The following is a 13,890-nucleotide window of genomic DNA, read 5'->3' on the forward strand; positions in this document are numbered from 1 at the left end:
GTGTACTTTTCTGTCAACAACAGGCCCAGAGGAAGGATACTTGTGGTCTTCAGGGAGCACTTAGTCAATGAATGTGGCTAAATACAGACAGCAAGTGAGAATGAGATGAAAGTGGACTGAGGATAGAGACACGGGTTCATGTCCCTGCACAACCATTTACTGGTTTTGTAGTACACACTGCCGACACGACCTGCAAGTGTCTCGGTGAAGAAAGTGCACTCCATACAGCCTAGTTACCTTGCAGGATTTTTGGAAGCATAATGTAGGAAAGTGACATAGGCTATGTGGTTAACTGTTCTCTACACAAAGACAGATGGACAGAGAAATAGATGATTGATTGATTGATAGATAGACAGAAAGATAGATAGATATAGGTACATATCAATTAACACAAAGCTATTGCTCATAACCATGAGAGCAATGGTTGAAGCACATAGCGAAACAACAAACAAAAAAGAAGAATAAAATCCAGTTTAAAAAGTGCAGTAAGCAGCCAAAAGAAGAAAACAAATCCTATCATTGGCAATAACGTGGATGGAGCTAGAGGGTATTATGCTCAGTCAAATAGGCCAGTCGGAGAAATACATGTACCAAATGATTTCACTCATGTGTGGAGTACGATAGCAAAGAAAAACTGAAGGAAAAAACAGCAGCAGACACACAGTACCCGAGAGTGGACTAACAGTTACCAAAGAGAAAGGGACTGGGTAGGGTTTGTGGGAAGGGTGTGATAAGGGTGGGGAAAAAGAATGGCGGCATTAGGATTAGCATGAATAATGTGTAGGTTGTAGGGTCATGGGCAGGGCTATACAACACAGAGAAGACAAGTAGTGATTCTACAGCATCTTACTACACGCTGACGGAGAGCGACTGTAACTGGGATATGGCGAGGACTTGGTGAAGGGGGTACACTAGTAAACATAATGTTCTGCATGTGATTGTATATTAATGAGAACAAAAAAAAATTTCAAAGTGCAGTAAGAGCATAGCTCTCAAATATCAGAATAAAAGTATAGGCTTTGACTGCTCCAATCAAAAGACACAGAGTTAGAAGAACTGGTGAAAACTCAAGATCACCTACGTGCTCCCTTACTGGAGACTCACTTGAGATCCAAGGACACAGACAAACTACAAGCTGGAGGGGCGGGGACAGGTACACAATACAAGTGAATCTGAGAAGCAAAGAAACAAATGGATTCTGTTTGAGTCCCCAGAGACAGTCACTAGAAAATAGTCCTACCTAGCCACCGTGAATTCTTTTGGTTTGGTTTCAGCGGTGCCCAGGTATAGATTGAGTGGTACTGCAATGTCCTTCTCATTTTTTCTCACATCAACAAATGAATTGCTGTAATAATTAGCGTCTGGGCGTTTGAAATCACTGGGTTTGATGATGTTCACGATTGTAAAGAAGTAATAACCACATAAAGAGGGAAGTTTGGACACTCAACCAAACACGTCTCTCCACAACACACACTTTGCTCCCAAATGCTCCTGTCTAGAAATAGGTGTTCCTTTTAATTTGTCCCTCCTTCTATCAATGGTGAACACGCCAATGTCCGTCAAACACGGTGGTGAGTAAAGCACCAAGTATACTTTTCTGTCTACAACAGGCACAGATGAAGTATACTTGTTGTCTTCAGTGAGCACTTAGTCAATGAATGTGGCTAAATACAGTTAGCAAGAGAGAAGGAGGTTTAAGAGGACAGAGGACAGAGATACAGGTTCAAGTCCCTGCACCATTTACTGGTTTTGTAAGCACACGCGGCTGACTTGATCTGCAATTGTCTCAGTGAGCCCAGTGCTCTCCCTACGGCCTAGTGACTTTGCAATATTTTTGGAAGCATAATGTAGGGAAGTGACATAGGTGTTGTTGTTAACTGTTCTGTACATAAGGATAGATGGGCAGACAGAAAGATGATTGATTCATAGATAGACAGATAGATAGATGACAGATGATAGATAGATAGATGATACACATGATAGACGATAGGAAGCTAGATAGATGGATAGATAAATAAAGAGAAGGACAGAGAGATAGATAGAAGGATATATAGAACGATAGATAGATTTACAGACAGACAGAGCGATAGACAGATACAGATACATATCGATTGACACAAAGCTGTTGCTCATACCCAGGAAGTGAATGGTGAAAGCACATAGCTAAACTTCAAACAAAAAGGAAGAATGAAATCCAGTTTACAAAGTGCAGTAAGCAGCCATAAGAAGAAAACAAATCCTACCATTTGCAATGACGTGGATGGAGCTAGACGGTAGTATGTTCAGAGAAATAGGTCAGGCGGAGAAAGACAAGTATCAAAAGATTTCACTCATGTGTGGAGTATAACAACAAAGAAAAACTGAAGGAATAAAACAGCAGCGGACTCACAGAACCTGAGAGTTGACTAAAAGTTGCCAAAGGGAAAAGGACTGGGCAGGGTGGTTCTGAGGGGATGGATAAGTGCGGGGAGAAAGAATGGGTTCATTAGGATAAGCATGTATATTGCGTGGGGTCGGTGGGGCATGATGAGTGCTGTACAACACAGAGAAGACTAGTAGAGATTATATAGCATCTTACTACTCGCTGATGGACAGCGACTGAAGAGGATTTTCGGGGGGGACTTGGTGAAGGGGGAGCAGAGTAAACATAATGTTCTTCACATGATTGTAGACTAATGACAATAAAAAAACATTTTTAAGTGCAATAAGGGCACAGCTCTGAATCATCAGAATAAAAGGTCAGGCTCTGAGTGCTGCAAACAAAAGACACAGGGTTAAAAGAACGGATAAAAACTCAAGAAACCTACGTGATTCCTTACAGGAGAATCACAGGAGATCCAAGGACACAGACAAACTACAAGCTGAAGGTGTGGGGACAAGTACCCTACACGAGTGAAACTGAAAAACAAACAGTTAAACAAATGGATTCTGTTTGAGCCCCCAGAGACAGTCAGTAGAAAATAGCCCTATCTGGCCACCGTGAATTCTTTTTGTTTGTTTTCAGCAGGGCCCAGCCATAGATTTAGTGGTGCTGCAACGTCCTTCCCATTTTCTCTCACCTCAATAACTGAGTTGCTGTAATAACAAGCATCTGGGCCTATGAAATCGGTGGGTTTTATGATCTTCACGAATGTGAAGTAATAACCACCTAAAGAGGGAAGTTTGGACAATCAAATAAACACGTCACTCCACAATACACTCTTAGCTCCCAACTGCTCCTGTCTAGAAATTGGTGTTCCTTTTTATTTGACCCTCTGTCCTGTCAGCAGTGATCATGCCGATGTCCTTCAAACGTGGTGGTGAGCAAAGCAGCAAGTGTACTTTTCTGTCGACAACAGGCCCAGAGGAAGGATACTTGTGGTCTTCAGGGAGCACTTAGTCAATGAATGTGGCTAAATACAGACAGCAAGTGAGAATGAGATGAAAGTGGACTGAGGATAGAGACACGGGTTCATGTCCCTGCACAACCATTTACTGGTTTTGTAGTACACACTGCCGACACGACCTGCAAGTGTCTCGGTGAAGAAAGTGCACTCCATACAGCCTAGTTATCTTGCAGGATTTTTGGAAGCATAATGTAGGAAAGTGACATAGGCTATGTGGTTAACTGTTCTCTACACAAAGACAGATGGACAGAGAAATAGATGATTGATTGATTGATAGATAGACAGAAAGATAGATAGATATAGGTACATATCAATTAACACAAAGCTATTGCTCATAACCATGAGAGCAATTGTTGAAGCACATAGCGAAACAACAAACAAAAAAGAAGAATAAAATCCAGTTTAAAAAGTGCAGTAAGCAGCCAAAAGAAGAAAACAAATCCTATCATTGGCAATAACGTGGATGGAGCTAGAGGGTATTATGCTCAGTCAAATAGGCCAGTCGGAGAAATACATGTACCAAATGATTTCACTCATGTGTGGAGTACGATAGCAAAGAAAAACTGAAGGAAAAAACAGCAGCAGACACACAGTACCCGAGAGTGGACTAACAGTTACCAAAGAGAAAGGGACTGGGTAGGGTTTGTGGGAAGGGTGTGATAAGGGAGGGGAAAAAGAATGGCGGCATTAGGATTAGCATGAATAATGTGTAGGTTGTAGGGTCATGGGCAGGGCTATACAACACAGAGAAGACAAGTAGTGATTCTACAGCATCTTACTACACGCTGACGGAGAGCGACTGTAACTGGGATATGGCGAGGACTTGGTGAAGGGGGTACACTAGTAAACATAATGTTCTGCATGTGATTGTATATTAATGAGAACAAAAAAAAATTTCAAAGTGCAGTAAGAGCATAGCTCTCAAATATCAGAATAAAAGTATAGGCTTTGACTGCTCCAATCAAAAGACACAGAGTTAGAAGAACTGGTGAAAACTCAAGATCACCTACGTGCTCCCTTACTGGAGACTCACTTGAGATCCAAGGACACAGACAAACTACAAGCTGGAGGGGCGGGGACAGGTACACAATACAAGTGAATCTGAGAAGCAAAGAAACAAATGGATTCTGTTTGAGTCCCCAGAGACAGTCACTAGAAAATAGTCCTACCTAGCCACCGTGAATTCTTTTGGTTTGGTTTCAGCGGTGCCCAGGTATAGATTGAGTGGTACTGCAATGTCCTTCTCATTTTTTCTCAATCAACAAATGAATTGCTGTAATAATTAGCGTCTGGGCGTTTGAAATCACTGGGTTTGATGATGTTCACGACTGTAAAGAAGTAATAACCACATAAAGAGGGAAGTTTGGACACTCAACCAAACACGTCTCTCCACAACACACACTTTGCTCCCAAATGCTCCTGTCTACAAATAGGTGTTCCTTTTAATTTGTCCCTCCTTCTATCAATGGTGAACACGCCAATGTCCGTCAAACACGGTGGTGAGTAAAGCACCAAGTATACTTTTCTGTCTACAACAGGCACAGATGAAGTATACTTGTGGTCTTCAGTGAGCACTTAGTCAATGAATGTGGCTAAATACAGTTAGCAAGAGAGAAGGAGGTTTAAGAGGACAGAGGACAGAGATATGGGTTCAAGTCCCTGCACCATTTACTGGTTTTGTAAGCACACGCGGCTGACTTGATCTGCAATTGTCTCAGTGAGCCCAGTGCTCTCCCTACGGCCTAGTGACTTTGCAATATTTTTGGAAGCATAATGTAGGGAAGTGACATAGGTGGTGTTGTTAACTGTTCTGTACATAAGGATAGATGGGCAGACAGAAAGATGATTGATTCATAGATAGACAGATAGATAGATGACAGATGATAGATAGATAGATGATACACATGATAGACGATAGGAAGCTAGATAGATGGATAGATAAATAAAGAGAAGGACAGAGAGATAGATAGAAGGATATATAGAACGATAGATAGATTTACAGACAGACAGAGCAATAGACAGATACAGATACATATCGATTGACACAAAGCTGTTGCTCATACCCAGGAAGTGAATGGTGAAAGCACATAGCTAAACTTCAAACAAAAAGGAAGAATGAAATCCAGTTTACAAAGTGCAGTAAGCAGCCATAAGAAGAAAACAAATCCTACCATTTGCAATGACGTGGATGGAGCTAGACGGTAGTATGTTCAGAGAAATAGGTCAGGCGGAGAAAGACAAGTATCAAAAGATTTCACTCATGTGTGGAGTATAACAACAAAGAAAAACTGAAGGAATAAAACAGCAGCGGACTCACAGAACCTGAGAGTTGACTAAAAGTTGCCAAAGGGAAAAGGACTGGGCAGGGTGGTTCTGAGGGGATGGATAAGTGCGGGGAGAAAGAATGGGTTCATTAGGATAAGCATGTATATTGCGTGGGGTCGGTGGGGCATGATGAGTGCTGTACAACACAGAGAAGACTAGTAGAGATTATATAGCATCTTACTACTCGCTGATGGACAGCGACTGAAGAGGATTTTCGGGGGGGACTTGGTGAAGGGGGAGCAGAGTAAACATAATGTTCTTCACATGATTGTAGACTAATGACAATAAAAAAACATTTTTAAGTGCAATAAGGGCACAGCTCTGAATCATCAGAATAAAAGGTCAGGCTCTGAGTGCTGCAAACAAAAGACACAGGGTTAAAAGAACGGATAAAAACTCAAGAAACCTACGTGATTCCTTACAGGAGAATCACAGGAGATCCAAGGACACAGACAAACTACAAGCTGAAGGTGTGGGGACAAGTACCCTACACGAGTGAAACTGAAAAACAAACAGTTAAACAAATGGATTCTGTTTGAGCCCCCAGAGACAGTCAGTAGAAAATAGCCCTATCTGGCCACCGTGAATTCTTTTTGTTTGTTTTCAGCAGGGCCCAGCCATAGATTTAGTGGTGCAGCAACGTCCTTCCCATTTTCTCTCACCTCAATAACTGAGTTGCTGTAATAACAAGCATCTGGGCCTATGAAATCGGTGGGTTTTATGATCTTCACGAATGTGAAGTAATAACCACCTAAAGAGGGAAGTTTGGACAATCAAATAAACACGTCACTCCACAATACACTCTTAGCTCCCAACTGCTCCTGTCTAGAAATTGGTGTTCCTTTTTATTTGACCCTCTGTCCTGTCAGCAGTGATCATGCCGATGTCCTTCAAACGTGGTGGTGAGCAAAGCAGCAAGTGTACTTTTCTGTCGACAACAGGCCCAGAGGAAGGATACTTGTGGTCTTCAGGGAGCACTTAGTCAATGAATGTGGCTAAATACAGACAGCAAGTGAGAATGAGATGAAAGTGGACTGAGGATAGAGACACGGGTTCATGTCCCTGCACAACCATTTACTGGTTTTGTAGTACACACTGCCGACACGACCTGCAAGTGTCTCGGTGAAGAAAGTGCACTCCATACAGCCTAGTTACCTTGCAGGATTTTTGGAAGCATAATGTAGGAAAGTGACATAGGCTATGTGGTTAACTGTTCTCTACACAAAGACAGATGGACAGAGAAATAGATGATTGATTGATTGATAGATAGACAGAAAGATAGATAGATATAGGTACATATCAATTAACACAAAGCTATTGCTCATAACCATGAGAGCAATGGTTGAAGCACATAGCGAAACAACAAACAAAAAAGAAGAATAAAATCCAGTTTAAAAAGTGCAGTAAGCAGCCAAAAGAAGAAAACAAATCCTATCATTGGCAATAACGTGGATGGAGCTAGAGGGTATTATGCTCAGTCAAATAGGCCAGTCGGAGAAATACATGTACCAAATGATTTCACTCATGTGTGGAGTACGATAGCAAAGAAAAACTGAAGGAAAAAACAGCAGCAGACACACAGTACCCGAGAGTGGACTAACAGTTACCAAAGAGAAAGGGACTGGGTAGGGTTTGTGGGAAGGGTGTGATAAGGGTGGGGAAAAAGAATGGCGGCATTAGGATTAGCATGAATAATGTGTAGGTTGTAGGGTCATGGGCAGGGCTATACAACACAGAGAAGACAAGTAGTGATTCTACAGCATCTTACTACACGCTGACGGAGAGCGACTGTAACTGGGATATGGCGAGGACTTGGTGAAGGGGGTACACTAGTAAACATAATGTTCTGCATGTGATTGTATATTAATGAGAACAAAAAAAAATTTCAAAGTGCAGTAAGAGCATAGCTCTCAAATATCAGAATAAAAGTATAGGCTTTGACTGCTCCAATCAAAAGACACAGAGTTAGAAGAACTGGTGAAAACTCAAGATCACCTACGTGCTCCCTTACTGGAGACTCACTTGAGATCCAAGGACACAGACAAACTACAAGCTGGAGGGGCGGGGACAGGTACACAATACAAGTGAATCTGAGAAGCAAAGAAACAAATGGATTCTGTTTGAGTCCCCAGAGACAGTCACTAGAAAATAGTCCTACCTAGCCACCGTGAATTCTTTTGGTTTGGTTTCAGCGGTGCCCAGGTATAGATTGAGTGGTACTGCAATGTCCTTCTCATTTTTTCTCAATCAACAAATGAATTGCTGTAATAATTAGCGTCTGGGCGTTTGAAATCACTGGGTTTGATGATGTTCACGACTGTAAAGAAGTAATAACCACATAAAGAGGGAAGTTTGGACACTCAACCAAACACGTCTCTCCACAACACACACTTTGCTCCCAAATGCTCCTGTCTACAAATAGGTGTTCCTTTTAATTTGTCCCTCCTTCTATCAATGGTGAACACGCCAATGTCCGTCAAACACGGTGGTGAGTAAAGCACCAAGTATACTTTTCTGTCTACAACAGGCACAGATGAAGTATACTTGTGGTCTTCAGTGAGCACTTAGTCAATGAATGTGGCTAAATACAGTTAGCAAGAGAGAAGGAGGTTTAAGAGGACAGAGGACAGAGATATGGGTTCAAGTCCCTGCACCATTTACTGGTTTTGTAAGCACACGCGGCTGACTTGATCTGCAATTGTCTCAGTGAGCCCAGTGCTCTCCCTACGGCCTAGTGACTTTGCAATATTTTTGGAAGCATAATGTAGGGAAGTGACATAGGTGGTGTTGTTAACTGTTCTGTACATAAGGATAGATGGGCAGACAGAAAGATGATTGATTCATAGATAGACAGATAGATAGATGACAGATGATAGATAGATAGATGATACACATGATAGACGATAGGAAGCTAGATAGATGGATAGATAAATAAAGAGAAGGACAGAGAGATAGATAGAAGGATATATAGAACGATAGATAGATTTACAGACAGACAGAGCAATAGACAGATACAGATACATATCGATTGACACAAAGCTGTTGCTCATACCCAGGAAGTGAATGGTGAAAGCACATAGCTAAACTTCAAACAAAAAGGAAGAATGAAATCCAGTTTACAAAGTGCAGTAAGCAGCCATAAGAAGAAAACAAATCCTACCATTTGCAATGACGTGGATGGAGCTAGACGGTAGTATGTTCAGAGAAATAGGTCAGGCGGAGAAAGACAAGTATCAAAAGATTTCACTCATGTGTGGAGTATAACAACAAAGAAAAACTGAAGGAATAAAACAGCAGCGGACTCACAGAACCTGAGAGTTGACTAAAAGTTGCCAAAGGGAAAAGGACTGGGCAGGGTGGTTCTGAGGGGATGGATAAGTGCGGGGAGAAAGAATGGGTTCATTAGGATAAGCATGTATATTGCGTGGGGTCGGTGGGGCATGATGAGTGCTGTACAACACAGAGAAGACTAGTAGAGATTATATAGCATCTTACTACTCGCTGATGGACAGCGACTGAAGAGGATTTTCGGGGGGGACTTGGTGAAGGGGGAGCAGAGTAAACATAATGTTCTTCACATGATTGTAGACTAATGACAATAAAAAAACATTTTTAAGTGCAATAAGGGCACAGCTCTGAATCATCAGAATAAAAGGTCAGGCTCTGAGTGCTGCAAACAAAAGACACAGGGTTAAAAGAACGGATAAAAACTCAAGAAACCTACGTGATTCCTTACAGGAGAATCACAGGAGATCCAAGGACACAGACAAACTACAAGCTGAAGGTGTGGGGACAAGTACCCTACACGAGTGAAACTGAAAAACAAACAGTTAAACAAATGGATTCTGTTTGAGCCCCCAGAGACAGTCAGTAGAAAATAGCCCTATCTGGCCACCGTGAATTCTTTTTGTTTGTTTTCAGCAGGGCCCAGCCATAGATTTAGTGGTGCAGCAACGTCCTTCCCATTTTCTCTCACCTCAATAACTGAGTTGCTGTAATAACAAGCATCTGGGCCTATGAAATCGGTGGGTTTTATGATCTTCACGAATGTGAAGTAATAACCACCTAAAGAGGGAAGTTTGGACAATCAAATAAACACGTCACTCCACAATACACTCTTAGCTCCCAACTGCTCCTGTCTAGAAATTGGTGTTCCTTTTTATTTGACCCTCTGTCCTGTCAGCAGTGATCATGCCGATGTCCTTCAAACGTGGTGGTGAGCAAAGCAGCAAGTGTACTTTTCTGTCGACAACAGGCCCAGAGGAAGGATACTTGTGGTCTTCAGGGAGCACTTAGTCAATGAATGTGGCTAAATACAGACAGCAAGTGAGAATGAGATGAAAGTGGACTGAGGATAGAGACACGGGTTCATGTCCCTGCACAACCATTTACTGGTTTTGTAGTACACACTGCCGACACGACCTGCAAGTGTCTCGGTGAAGAAAGTGCACTCCATACAGCCTAGTTACCTTGCAGGATTTTTGGAAGCATAATGTAGGAAAGTGACATAGGCTATGTGGTTAACTGTTCTCTACACAAAGACAGATGGACAGAGGAATAGATGATTGATTGATTGATAGATAGACAGAAAGATAGATAGATATAGGTACATATCAATTAACACAAAGCTATTGCTCATAACCATGAGAGCAATGGTTGAAACACATAGCGAAACAACAAACAAAAAAGAAGAATAAAATCCAGTTTAAAAAGTGCAGTAAGCAGCCAAAAGAAGAAAACAAATCCTATCATTGGCAATAACGTGGATGGAGCTAGAGGGTATTATGCTCAGTCAAATAGGCCAGTCGGAGAAATACATGTACCAAATGATTTCACTCATGTGTGGAGTACGATAGCAAAGAAAAACTGAAGGAAAAAACAGCAGCAGACACACAGTACCCGAGAGTGGACTAACAGTTACCAAAGAGAAAGGGACTGGGTAGGGTTTGTGGGAAGGGTGTGGTAAGGGTGGGGAAAAAGAATGGCGGCATTAGGATTAGCATGAATAATGTGTAGGTTGTAGGGTCATGGGCAGGGCTATACAACACAGAGAAGACAAGTAGTGATTCTACAGCATCTTACTACACGCTGACGGAGAGCGACTGTAACTGGGATATGGCGAGGACTTGGTGAAGGGGGTACACTAGTAAACATAATGTTCTGCATGTGATTGTATATTAATGAGAACAAAAAAAAATTTCAAAGTGCAGTAAGAGCATAGCTCTCAAATATCAGAATAAAAGTATAGGCTTTGACTGCTCCAATCAAAAGACACAGAGTTAGAAGAACTGGTGAAAACTCAAGATCACCTACGTGCTCCCTTACTGGAGACTCACTTGAGATCCAAGGACACAGACAAACTACAAGCTGGAGGGGCGGGGACAGGTACACAATACAAGTGAATCTGAGAAGCAAAGAAACAAATGGATTCTGTTTGAGTCCCCAGAGACAGTCACTAGAAAATAGTCCTACCTAGCCACCGTGAATTCTTTTGGTTTGGTTTCAGCGGTGCCCAGGTATAGATTGAGTGGTACTGCAATGTCCTTCTCATTTTTTCTCACATCAACAAATGAATTGCTGTAATAATTAGCGTCTGGGCGTTTGAAATCACTGGGTTTGATGATGTTCACGATTGTAAAGAAGTAATAACCACATAAAGAGGGAAGTTTGGACACTCAACCAAACACGTCTCTCCACAACACACACTTTGCTCCCAAATGCTCCTGTCTAGAAATAGGTGTTCCTTTTAATTTGTCCCTCCTTCTATCAGTGGTGAACACGCCAATGTCCGTCAAACACGGTGGTGAGTAAAGCACCAAGTATACTTTTCTGTCTACAACAGGCACAGATGAAGTATACTTGTGGTCTTCAGTGAGCACTTAGTCAATGAATGTGGCTAAATACAGTTAGCAAGAGAGAAGGAGGTTTAAGAGGACAGAGGACAGAGATACGGGTTCAAGTCCCTGCACCATTTACTGGTTTTGTAAGCACACGCAGCTGACTTGATCTGCAATTGTCTCAGTGAGCCCAGTGCTCTCCCTACGGCCTAGTGACTTTGCAATATTTTTGGAAGCATAATGTAGGGAAGTGACATAGGTGGTGTTGTTAACTGTTCTGTACATAAGGATAGATGGGCAGACAGAAAGATGATTGATTCATAGATAGACAGATAGATAGATGACAGATGATAGATAGATAGATGATACACATGATAGACGATAGGAAGCTAGATAGATGGATAGATAAATAAAGAGAAGGACAGAGAGATAGATAGAAGGATATATAGAACGATAGATAGATTTACAGACAGACAGAGCGATAGACAGATACAGATACATATCGATTGACACAAAGCTGTTGCTCATACCCAGGAAGTGAATGGTGAAAGCACATAGCTAAACTTCAAACAAAAAGGAAGAATGAAATCCAGTTTACAAAGTGCAGTAAGCAGCCATAAGAAGAAAACAAATCCTACCATTTGCAATGACGTGGATGGAGCTAGACGGTAGTATGTTCAGAGAAATAGGTCAGGCGGAGAAAGACAAGTATCAAAAGATTTCACTCATGTGTGGAGTATAACAACAAAGAAAAACTGAAGGAATAAAACAGCAGCGGACTCACAGAACCTGAGAGTTGACTAAAAGTTGCCAAAGGGAAAAGGACTGGGCAGGGTGGTTCTGAGGGGATGGATAAGTGCGGGGAGAAAGAATGGGTTCATTAGGATAAGCATGTATATTGCGTGGGGTCGGTGGGGCATGATGAGTGCTGTACAACACAGAGAAGACTAGTAGAGATTATATAGCATCTTACTACTCGCTGATGGACAGCAACTGAAGAGGATTTTCGGGGGGGACTTGGTGAAGGGGGAGCAGAGTAAACATAATGTTCTTCACATGATTGTAGACTAATGACAATAAAAAAACATTTTTAAGTGCAATAAGGGCACAGCTCTGAATCATCAGAATAAAAGGTCAGGCTCTGAGTGCTGCAAACAAAAGACACAGGGTTAAAAGAACGGATAAAAACTCAAGAAACCTACGTGATTCCTTACAGGAGACTCACAGGAGATCCAAGGACACAGACAAACTACAAGCTGAAGGTGTGGGGACAAGTACCCTACACGAGTGAAACTGAAAAACAAACAGTTAAACAAATGGATTCTGTTTGAGCCCCCAGAGACAGTCAGTAGAAAATAGCCCTATCTGGCCACCGTGAATTCTTTTTGTTTGTTTTCAGCAGGGCCCAGCCATAGATTTAGTGGTGCAGCAACGTCCTTCCCATTTTCTCTCACCTCAATAACTGAGTTGCTGTAATAACAAGCATCTGGGCCTATGAAATCGGTGGGTTTTATGATCTTCACGAATGTGAAGTAATAACCACCTAAAGAGGGAAGTTTGGACAATCAAATAAACACGTCACTCCACAATACACTCTTAGCTCCCAACTGCTCCTGTCTAGAAATTGGTGTTCCTTTTTATTTGACCCTCTGTCCTGTCAGCAGTGATCATGCCGATGTCCTTCAAACGTGGTGGTGAGCAAAGCAGCAAGTGTACTTTTCTGTCGACAACAGGCCCAGAGGAAGGATACTTGTGGTCTTCAGGGAGCACTTAGTCAATGAATGTGGCTAAATACAGACAGCAAGTGAGAATGAGATGAAAGTGGACTGAGGATAGAGACACGGGTTCATGTCCCTGCACAACCATTTACTGGTTTTGTAGTACACACTGCCGACACGACCTGCAAGTGTCTCGGTGAAGAAAGTGCACTCCATACAGCCTAGTTACCTTGCAGGATTTTTGGAAGCATAATGTAGGAAAGTGACATAGGCTATGTGGTTAACTGTTCTCTACACAAAGACAGATGGACAGAGAAATAGATGATTGATTGATTGATAGATAGACAGAAAGATAGATAGATATAGGTACATATCAATTAACACAAAGCTATTGCTCATAACCATGAGAGCAATTGTTGAAGCACATAGCGAAACAACAAACAAAAAAGAAGAATAAAATCCAGTTTAAAAAGTGCAGTAAGCAGCCAAAAGAAGAAAACAAATCCTATCATTGGCAATAACGTGGATGGAGCTAGAGGGTATTATGCTCAGTCAAATAGGCCAGTCGGAGAAATACATGTACCAAATGATTTCACTCATGTGTGGAGTACGATAGCAAAGAAA

The sequence above is a fragment of the Manis pentadactyla genome, chromosome 9, assembly GCF_030020395.1.
Source record: "Manis pentadactyla isolate mManPen7 chromosome 9, mManPen7.hap1, whole genome shotgun sequence".
Taxonomy (NCBI): Eukaryota; Metazoa; Chordata; class Mammalia; order Pholidota; family Manidae; genus Manis; species Manis pentadactyla.